This window comes from Scyliorhinus torazame, chromosome 5 (genome assembly GCF_047496885.1).
Source record: "Scyliorhinus torazame isolate Kashiwa2021f chromosome 5, sScyTor2.1, whole genome shotgun sequence".
In the NCBI taxonomy this organism is placed as follows: domain Eukaryota; kingdom Metazoa; phylum Chordata; class Chondrichthyes; order Carcharhiniformes; family Scyliorhinidae; genus Scyliorhinus; species Scyliorhinus torazame.
This window is the reverse complement of record NC_092711.1, coordinates 105,629,471-105,640,761: the sequence shown is the minus strand read 5'-3', so window position 1 is coordinate 105,640,761 and position 11,291 is coordinate 105,629,471. Positions and strand designations below refer to the sequence as shown.

General features: G+C 45.7%; 1 long non-coding RNA gene across 1 annotated transcript; it reads left to right on the top strand.

Moving 5' to 3' along the window:
• The first annotated feature begins 4,715 nt into the window (after nt 1-4,715).
• On the top strand, nt 4,716-11,291 carry LOC140421578 (uncharacterized). The gene is made up of 4 exons (XR_011946914.1): nt 4,716-4,801; nt 5,544-5,650; nt 8,168-8,277; nt 10,416-11,291. It is a non-coding gene; the product is annotated as an uncharacterized lncRNA (long non-coding RNA).

The window sequence follows — 11,291 nt, the reverse complement described above, 5'->3', positions numbered from 1 at the left end:
GGAAGGGATTCACCCATTCATACAACCTTATGACACCCCAGCGACTTCACACTGAGGAGAGGCCATTCACCTGCCCTGTGTGTGGGAAGGGATTCACTCGGTCATCCCACATTGTTACTCATCAGCTTGTTCACACTGATAAGAGACCGTTTACATGTCCTGACTGTGAGAAGAGTTTTAAATGTAATAAGGATCTGCTGACACATCAACGTATTCACACTGGGGAGAGACCGTTCTCCTGCTCCTTGTGTGGGAAAGGATTCATTCAGTCATCCCACCTGCAGACACATCAACTTGTTCACTCTGATAACAAACATTTTAACTGTCCTGACTTATGAGAAGAGCTTTAAAAACAAAAAGGATTTACTAACACACCAATATGCTCACACTGGGGAGAGACCATTCACCTGCTCTGACTGTGGGAAAGGATTCATTAATTCATCCAACCTTCTGATACACCAGCAACTTCATACAGGGGATAGACCGTTCACCTGCTCTGAATGTGGGAAGGGATTCACGTTCATACAACCTTCTGACACATTAGCAGGTTCACAGTGAGGAGAGGCCGTTCACTTGCTCAGTGTGTGGGAAGGGATTCACTCGTTCATCCAACCTATTGAATCACCAGCGAGTTCACACTGGGGAGAGGCCATTCACCTGCTCCATGTGTGGGAAGGGATTCAGTCAGTCATCCAACCTGCTGACACACCAGAGAGTTCACAGTGGGGAGAGGCCGTTCACTTGCTCCATATGTGGGAAGGAATTTTCTCATTTATCTTATCTTCTGAAACACCATTGAGTTCACACTGGAGAGCGGCCTTTCAACTATAATGTCTGTGGAAAGGGGTTCACTCACTCATCCCACCTGTTAACACACCAGCGAGTTCACAAGCAACCACAAGGTTTAGATTATCCCCTTATTGATGCTGTTAATCATGTACAGGACTGAATAATGTTCACTCTGACAGTCTTAATCTGCTGATGAGGTTTATTATTCTGAATAAATGTGTTTGAAACGTTGTTGCAGATTTTTGTCTTTCCCACCTGAATGTTGAACATCACCTGCCTGCAGCTCAGAAAGGACAATCTGGGGGAGGATCATACGTCAGGAACAGAACTTCAGCCTGGACGCAGTCTTTCAGGGTCACACTGAGAGGGACAAACAACACTTTGGTCTCTTCACTGACAGCAAAGTACCCGTGTGGGTTAATCCTGAGGCGTCGAAGAAATGTGTCCCAGCCGCTCTCTTCCATATCTCAGAGCTCCTAGACACGGAACAGAAGCTCCTTTACAACTGTGTTTAGAGTCAGGAAGAACAATGGTGAATGCTGGAAAAGTGCTGTCAAATCTGAGATTGGTGTAAAACTAATGTTCCTGATTGAATGTAAAGCAGCTGGTTCCAGACTGAAAATGTGTTTGTGTGACAGTCACAATGAATTAATTGAATAGAAACCTACTTAACATAGATTGGTTGAAGTCTGCGTTAAAATAGCAGCTGTTAACTGCTGGGACAATTAGACAATAGTTTCATTCCTGGATAAAGAAGGAGCTCCAGTGTGTGTCCAAGAATTCCCAATTTTATTGATGTGTGCTTCCCACATTCTGTCCTTTTAAATAAACCTCACCCCTACCAGCCTTTAACAATCAGAAACACAAAAGAGAAAAGGGCGAAGCTGTGTCTGCCCCTTTAACTGGGAGCTGAACAGTGTCAGAGCCCCGACTGTCCCTTTAAGAATAAGTGATGTGTTCAGCTGAAGATTCCTATTGGCCGTTTTCTGGGTAGTCTCCTTATTCTGATCATTCTCAGTGATCCTCGGGTATGTGAACCTGCTTTCCTGTCTCTCATTCTCTTCTCTCTCAGATTCTCACCTAACCTCTCTCCGCTCTCTCACACATTCATTTCACATACCTCCCACCTCTCTCTATCTTTCTCTCAGACACTCACTCCTTTAACCTTTCTATTTCACAGAGCGCCTAAACTTAATTTCTCTCTCTGAAGAAGCACCAAACACACTGAACCTCTCCTCCAACATCTCATTTATGGAGACTCAATCCTTTCTCTCTCTATTTCCCACTTTCTTTCTCTCACTGATTGGCCCTGACTAACTTTAAAACTCCTATTTTCTAATAACCCTCTTCGGGGAAAATTTAATTTTGTATAATGTGCCCTTAATTCTCCCAGTTATAATCCTCAGTCCATCTCAGTGAATATGTAAAAAATCTAAATAACCTTATATTTTGATGTTTAAAATGGGAATGGAGGTGAATGTAATGCTGAGACCGGCAGCAATCTGTGTGGGTGTTCTTGATGCTGTTAGAGTGAGGTCACCCTCACAGGCAGGAAGACTGTTCATGGTGACAACATGAAACTGATGCCTGCTGTTTCATTCTCAGGTAACACAACTTCCTGTTTCTCTGCTGCCGGTTCCAAACCGCACATCTCACTTCTGAGCTGAAAATAAATACAAGGACCACAATCTGGTGAGAACATCTGTCAGTGCGGCCTTTATCTGTCCACCGAGTCAGGGCAGAGTCACACAGATCACATTGTGGTGATATTTACAAATGAGCCGGTTATTTCTGTTCAGAGTCTCCATTCCCAGACAGAAGCGGCTGCGTCTGTGAATCAGTCACTGAGTTCCCTCTGCTCTCTGTAGCTGGAAACTGATCACTTTCTCCCTTATATTTTATATAATTCTTTCGGTGTTACTTGTTTCCTCTATTTCTCAACTTTTATTTCTCGCCACCTCATCTTTCTGTTGTTTAAAATCTCAGTTTTTCTCACAGTTCTTCTGCCTCTCCTTTCCTCTGTATGTCTCTCTTCGTGTGTGTATGTTCCAATTTAATAGAGGTGTTGAATTTCATGAAGGGATTGTCATTGATTAAAGAAAGAAAGAAGGAGAAAACCAGTAAATGGTGGAAAAACTCAGCAGTTATGGCAGCATCGGTACTGAGAGAAACAGAGTTAACGTTTCAAGTCCCTGTGACTCCGTCAGGAGAAACCGGGATTGGCCCTCTGAGATCAGGGAAAGTGAAGGGGAGATTTAATAGAGGTGTTTAAAATGAGGAAGGATTTGTGATAGTGTCGATGGGGAGAAACTGTTTCCCAAGAGCAGGAGGGTTTGTAACCAGATGACACAGAAATTTAAGATATTTGACAACAGAACCCAAGGGGGTGATGAGGAAAATTGTTTTTACACAGTGATGTTATATGATCTGGAATTCACACTGACAGGCTGCTGGAAGCAGATTTACAGTAACTTTCAAAGGCAGTTACACTTGTAGAGGGTGAATTGGCAGTGTTCTGGTGAATCAGATGAATTCAACAGTTCACTCATAGAATCTCTACAGTGCAAAAGGAGGCCATTCGGCCCATTGAGTTTGCACTATACCGAGGCCCAATCCCCCACCCTATCCCTGTAACCCCACCTAACCAACACATTTTTGGACACTAAGGGGAAATTGCTCATGGCCAATCCAGCTAAGCTGCAAATCTTTGAATGGTGGTCGGAAACCCATGCAGACACTGGGAGAAAGTGCAAACTCCACACACACAGTCACCCAAGGCCAGAATTGAACCAGGGTCCATGGTGCTCTAAGGTAGCAATGATGCCCTTTGCGACAGTCCGAATTTTCCTTTCCTGATGTTTTAACATTTGATCTTTTCAATCACAATGTGTCTCAAAGAGAAGATTGAAACTTTGGTTTTAGCTGTCATATATATTTCCTGTGTGACTGTGTAAATCGAGAACCATTAGAATGATTTCAGTTCCTCGACTGATGCACCTCAGATACCAGAAATCTCTGGACTTCCCCATGTCCTCATTGCTCTCACCTTGGGTAGAACAGCTCTGAATCAGGTGGAGTCAGCCACACGTGCACGTCATGATGTTTCCATTCCTATTTTATCACACACCTCCGAGTGACACTGACTATAACACAGAAACATCAAATTATCATTGCTACCTTGCATCTTGCCCTCCTATTATTGTATAATGATAACAGTGACAGAGTAACACACACCAGAATTGGAATGACAGGCAGGTTATTGTGTAATAATAACAGTAACAGGCCTGTTACTGTTAACAGGCATTCCCGTACCAGCCTCCCCGAACAGGCGCCGGAATGTGGCGACTAGGGGCTTTTCACAGTAACTTCATTTGAAGCCTGCTTGTGACAATAAGCAATTTTCATTTCAGGCAGGTTATTGTCTAATAATAACAGTGACAGAGTTATTATCTGGGACCCTGGATCTGGGAAGCAACAGTGCTACCCACTGTGCTACCATGCCGCCCTAGATTGGCCCAGGTCGGGTGATATTTCATAGGGTCGGTGCAGATTCGATGGGCCGAATGGCCTCCTTCTGCACTGTAGGGATTCATGATTCTACATTGGATCCAATGATATATTCACTCACACACTGCAGCCTGACTCTTATTATGGGAACAGACACTGTGTTTGTCAGTCTCAAAGTGAGTGAATCCTTTGCTGTTTCTCCTCTGGGCCCCATCTCCACTATTATTGTCTGATTGTCCCACTGAGACTCTCACTGTTATTATTGGACAATCAGCGAGTCAGCCTGAGCTTGTGGCCACACTCACCTTCTGGAACCGTCACAATGCCCGGGTAATTGACGGCAGCTCCGAACCAATAGGAAGAGGGGGGCGGGACTGCAGGACGACGGGAGCAGCTGGTCCTCCAACCAATAGGAGTGAATGAGGAGCGGGGCCCGCTGTTATTGAAGCATGCGCAGTGTGGGTAATGGCGACGGAGAAGTGCTGCGTCTTCAGATCCAAAATTGGTAAGGGGCGTTGAACAATATGGAGGGAGCGAGAGATCGCGGGAGTGGGCGGAAACATTGTGTAAAGCTGTTGCAAACTGCAATCCTCGGAAAAGAGCTTCCGGGATCCAGTTCGAAACGAACGGGGCTGCAGCTTCTCATGTTATGCTCGGTTTAACGGCCGCCATTTTTATTGGATGTGCATCAGGGCGCATGCGCGTTTGTCATCTTTGTCGGGGCGATGTTTCAATGAGTGGGAGGAGCTTGTTCCCATTGTTCAGAATGGAGACAACCTGTCCATCAAACTGGATTAGTCTTTGAGTCCCAATGTCTTATTGATGATGCAAAGTGGCGGCAGAAATGGAAGGAAAAGGAAGCAAATCCTGCTCTCCGGATTTCACTGTCTTATTAGACATCCTGTCCTATGTGTCCAAAGCTCTGCGGCTCTGTTCAGCCACATGAAGACCCCTAGTAGAAATTCACAACCCTGAGTAGAAGTTACCCTCAAATTGAGGGACTGCTGATGACAAGAGGGTCAGTGTGCAACGGGGGGCATAAGCGGTCATCCTGGACCAGGGAGCAGGAGGGGAGAATGTAGTGAATGTATATCCTGGACTGATAGTGATTAATTTTGGAAACTCCTTTTACAAGGGATTAGTAGGGGAGGATTTACACACAGCAAACTCAAACCAGGAGAAATGTTTATCTTTCCTGAATTTCATTTCTGGACTGACAGTGATGCCTTTGTAAACTTCTTTCACAGGGGCTTAGAAAGGGATACGCAGGCAGGAAACTCACAACTAACCCTCACATCAAATTCTGACAGCACCATTCGAGTTATCAGGACCCAGAGATTATCGACCATTGTGTGTAAGCATTGAGTTCCATATCATTATCGCTCACTGTATAAAATGTCTACCTCCTATCTCCCCTGTAGATCTTGTTCACAATCTTAAATCTGTGTCCCGTAATCCTTTTACAATCTACTGATGGGAACAGTTTTTAAAAAACTTTTGCTGGGTTTGCTGTTGTCGTTTCTGGTGCCTGGGTCGATGCCAGGTGGTCCGTCAGGTTTCATTCCTTTTTCATGTTTTTGTTGTGGTTGAATCAGCTTGGATCAGTCCATTTAGGATCCAGAACACAATTGAAGTCTCCTCCAAGAATCAATTGATCTGTATCCAGGTCTGGGATGGCTTCCAACAATTTTTTAACAAATGTTTCTATGAGAATCCCCTCATTAAAAAAATAGATAGAGAAGCAGAATTAGGCCTATCAGCCCATCGAGTTTCCGAGTTTGCTCTGCCGTTCGATCATGGCTGATATGTTTCTCATCCCACTTCATCTTGTATTGTAGCTCTCTTGAAATGAATGCGAACATTGCATTTGCCTTTGTAACTGCCGACTTTCCTTTATTTGTTCTTCGGATGTGGGTGTCGCTGGCTGAGCCGTCATTTGCTGCCCACCCCTAATTGCCCTTGAACTGAGTGGCTTGCTGGGCCATTTCAGAGGGGGCAGTTTGGGAGGATGTGAGGCTGAAGTGATTAACTGACAAGGGGGATAATGGTGCAAGACAAAACTGGGAGACAATGAGATAAGTAAATAAACTATTAGGACAAGAGAAGAAATAAAAGACAGGTCCAGGTGAGGTATAAATGGCAACAGCAGAACCATTACCAGCACCAACTGTCTAAAAATATAGGTGTGATGATTATAATCTGAAATTACTGAAATGAATGTTGTGTCTGGAAGGTCAGAAATTGCCTGATCAAGGATGAGGTTCTGTTCCTCGAGTTTCCTTTGAGCTTTATTGGAGCAGTGCAGGAGGCCGAGGACAGAGTGCGAATGGGGCAGGGAATTAAAATATTAAATGGTCAGAAGCTCAGGATTATGCTTGCAGACTGAATGGTGATGTTCCACAGTCACCAATCCAGATTTAATCTCCTCAGTGTGGGGGAGACCAAATCGTGAGCAGTGAATACACAACACTGGATAGCAAGAAATACAAGTAAATCACTGTCACCTGGAAAGTGTGTTTGGAATCCTGGATTATGGGAAGGATGGCGATTAACTGGTGGTTGTTGCATCTGTTGTGTCTGCATGGAAATGATTTACAGTGATGTTCATAACACAAGAAATGGAAGGGGGTGGAAACCATATGGCTCATCGAGCCTCTGCATTTCTTGCTGGCTGTAACCTCGTTCAGGCATCATTCTGGTACACTTTCCCTGTATCTTCCCCAGTCCTTCCAGAACCATTTTATGATATGGATACATTAGCTCAACAATCCTGTGTACTAATTTAGTCTGGCCTAGTGTCACCGAGCTGAAATCCAGTCTTTCTCTGACACATTATTCTTAATGCCATAACTGACAGGTTAAGAGTGGAAAAAGTCAACTGTTTTGCAGTAAGGGGAAGAGGCAAGTTTGCAGATGCTCTACAGTGTTACAGACTCGTTGGATCTGCTTCTTCTGTCCCATCTTATATTCAGCTAATAGTAAAATTATTAAAATACTGCAACATACAGGCATTTGGGGGCAATTGTGAGTTTGCTGCTCAGATTAGTTAAAGTCTCTATATTGTAAAATGGATCGAGAACTGGAGAAGATGCAGGAAAAGATATTTAAATTATGCCTGAACTGGCAGGTTATACCCGGCAAGAGGGATTGGACAGGGTGTAAACCTTTTCTCTGGAAAAAGGAATGAAGGATGGCCTGATCCTTTAAGATTATAAAAAGGTTTGACATGATCGACAAGTGGAAGATGTTTCCATTGGAAGAGAATAAATATGAGTTAGTCATTAGTTAATCTAATGTGCAGTTCAGAGGGAGATCACTCTCACACTTCACGTGTGCAAAGGGATTTCCTCAGTTTTCCCACCGGTGAACACTCCAACTTTAAAAGCTCAAACTATTTGACCCAATTTGACCCATCCCTAATTGCCCTTGAACTGAGTATATCTCAGAGAGAATTTTAAGAGTCAACCAGCTGACTGGATCTGGAATCACATGTAGGCCAGACCAGGTAAGGATAGAAGATTTCCTTCACTGAAGGACATGAGTGAACCAGATGGGTCTTTACAACAATCAGCAATGGTTTCATGGTCATCAGTATACTTTCAATGAATTCAAATTTTACCTTCTACCTTGATGAGATTCATGTCTGGGAAATCATTAGGACAGTAAAAAAGATTTCTTGAGTCCTTTTGCTTCCAAATGGCCGAGGACGGCAGTGTGTCACAAGGATGGATGTGTTGACCGATTAATGGCTGGAAGATGGGGGCAGGTCATGTGATCAAACCTCCAGAAATACATTTAATCAAAGTTGGCGAGGAGAGAATGTTGTGAATTTCTATCCTAAACTGACAGTGAGGTTTCTGTAAATTTACAGGATACTGGAAGTGGAGGTTTAACAGACGGGAAACGCAAACCAAACGTCACATCTGACAGAGTCACTCGATTCACCAGAACCTGAATATCAGCAGCATCTGGGTGTGGAAGGTAAAAGGTTTGTCTGTTCTGTCTGTGAGGGAAGATTTCAGGTCTCAATGTGACTGGAAAAGCCCCAAGATTCACAAACCCTGGTTAGACCAAACCTGGAGAACTGTGTTCAGTTCTGGGCAACAAACCCGAGAAAGGATAGAATGGCCTCGGAGGGAGTGTAGCACAGATTTACCTGAGTGATATCTGAACCTCTAGGGTTAAATTGCAAGGTGAGATTACACAAAAAAGTTAGAGTCAGCTGACACAAAAAAGGGCATTCGGCTCATTGAGTCCATGATAGCTCGGTAGCGCAGTGGTTAGGACTATTGCTCACAGCGCCAGGGACCCAAGTTCGATTCCCAGCTTGGGTCACTGTCTGTGCGGAGTCTGCACCTTCTCCGTGTCTGCGCGGTTTCCTCCGGGTGCTCCAGTTTCCTCCCACAATTCCACTCCACCCGATCAAAGGCCTTCTCCCTCTGAGGGCATCATGATAACGTTTAAGAGCCTTCTAACATTAGCCGTGAGTACCTAGCCCGTTACAAATCCCGTCTGGTCTTCCCCTACCACCCCCGGGACACAGTCTTCTATCCTTGTGGCCAATATCTTAGCCAGCAGGTTGGCGTCCACATTCAATAGAGAGATTGGTCTGTATGACCCGCATAGCTCAGGGTCCTTCTCCCGTTTCAGAATCAATGTGATCGAGGCCTGCGACATTGTTGGGGGAAGGACTCCCCTCTCCCTTGCCTCATTAAATGCCCTCACCAGCAGTGGGCCCAATATCTCCGAGAACTTCATGTAGAATTCCACCGGGTAGCCGTCAGGCCCTCAGGCCTTGCCCGACTGCATGACCTCCAGCCCCTCCATTATGTCCTCAATTTCAATTGGGGCTCCCAGCCCTTCCACCAGATCCTCATCAACCCTCGGGAACCTCAACTGACCCAAGAACTGCCTCATCCCCTCCACCCCAGCCGGGGTTCTGACTCGTATAAACTTGCTATAAAAGTCCTTAAACACCTCATTCACCGCCACTGGGTCCAGGGCCACATTCCCACCTCTGTTCTTTACTCTCCCTATCTCCCTGGCCGCCTCCCTTTTCCTCAGCTGGTGCGCTAACATTCTGTTGGCCTTTTCCCCAAACTCATACACCGCTCCCCTTGCCTTTCTCAGTTGTTCCACCGGTTTCCCTGTAGATAACAGCCCAAACTCCATTTGTAACCTCCACCGCTCCTTCAATAACCCCCCGTCCGGGGCTTCCGCATAAATCCTATCCACCTGGAGTATCTCCCTAACCAACTTATCCCTCTCTGCTCGTTCCACCTTTTCTCTATGGGCCTGTATCAAAATGAATTCCCTCTAACCACCGTCTTCAGAGCTTCCCACACCGCTGCTGCCGAGACTTCCCCTGTATCATTTATTTCCAGATCGACTTGCTCACCCGCCCACAGACTTCCTCATCTGCGAATAGTCCCACATCCAACCTCCATAATGGACGCTGCCCTCTCTCCATACTAACCCGTAGATCCACCCAATGTGGGGCTGATCCTACAGAGCAGAAGGAGGCCATTCGGCCCATCACATCTGCACTGATTCTCTGAAAGGGCACCCTGCCTAGGCCCACACCCCAACCCTGTCCCTGTAACCCCATAGCCCCACCGAACCTGCACATCCCTGGACACTAAGGGGCAATTTATCAAGGCCAATCCACCTAACCTGCTCTTCTTTGGACTGTTGGAGGAAACCGGAGCACCGGGTGGAAACACACACAGACACGGGAAGAAAGTGCAAACTCCACACAGACAGTCACCAAGGCCGGAATTGAACCCGGGTCCCTGGCGCTGTGAGGCAGCAGTGCTAATCACTGTGCCACCAGAAGCATAGTTTCAGTATCAATATTACTGTTTATGAAGCTCAAGATCGAATTTGCTTTGCCAACTACTCTCTTAATATGTCTTGTAGATATACAAAATCCCTCTTCACCTCTTTCTCTCTCCTCCCAAAGACGGCAGTTGGGTTTTTGTGACAATCCGGCAGTTTTCATGGTCACTTCTTCCCAGTACCGGCCCCACAAATGACCAGAATAATTCAGCTCAATTTCACAACCTGCCTTTGTATTTTTGTGGCTTCTCTCTCACTCCCTATTTTCTGTTTTCAATCAGTTTCACAGGGTGTTCGAAGGGGAAGCTTCAAAATCGGGAAACTCAAACCAAGCATCACATCAGGATCTGACAGAGCCCTCAATTTATCATATCCTGAATATCAGCAGATTTTGAACATGGAAGGAAAAAGCATCGTTCAAAGTGGGGAGAAACCGTACACGTGTTGTGTGTGTGGACGAGGATTCAGTCGATCATCAGGCCTCCGAAGCCACAAATGCAGTCACACTGAAGGGAAACCGTGGAAATGTGCAGACTGTGGCAAAGGATTCACTTCCCCATCCCAGCTGGAAACTCATCGACGCGTTCACACTGGGGAGAGACCATTCACGTGCTCCGAGTGTGGCAAGGGATTCACTCAGTTATCTGACCTGCTGAGACACCAGCAAGTTCACACTGATGAGAGACTGTTTCAATGTCCAGACTGCGGGAAGTGCTATAAACGTTCTGGGGATCTGATGAGCCATCAACGTGTTCACACTGAGGAGAGACCGTTCAGGTGCTCTCACTGCGGGACTGGGTTCAGACACTCATCTTACCTCACTGTACATCAGCGAATTCACACTGGGGAGAGACCATTCTCCTGCGCCCAGTGTGGGAAGGGATTCACTCAGTCATCCGACCTGCGGAAGCACCAGCGAATTCACACTGGGGAGAAGCCATTCGCATGCTCCAAGTGTGGGAAGGGATTCACCACTTCATCCCACCTGCTGAGACACCAACGAGGCCACAAGTAACCATAGTGATTGGATTTTGCTGTTACTCACATTCAGGACTGAACCATGTTCATTTGGGTCTCTTTCTGCTGATAACAAACTCCAGCCCATTTACAGGGGCCAAAATTCTGCGAAAAGTCTAATAAATCAGATTTGTGTGAAA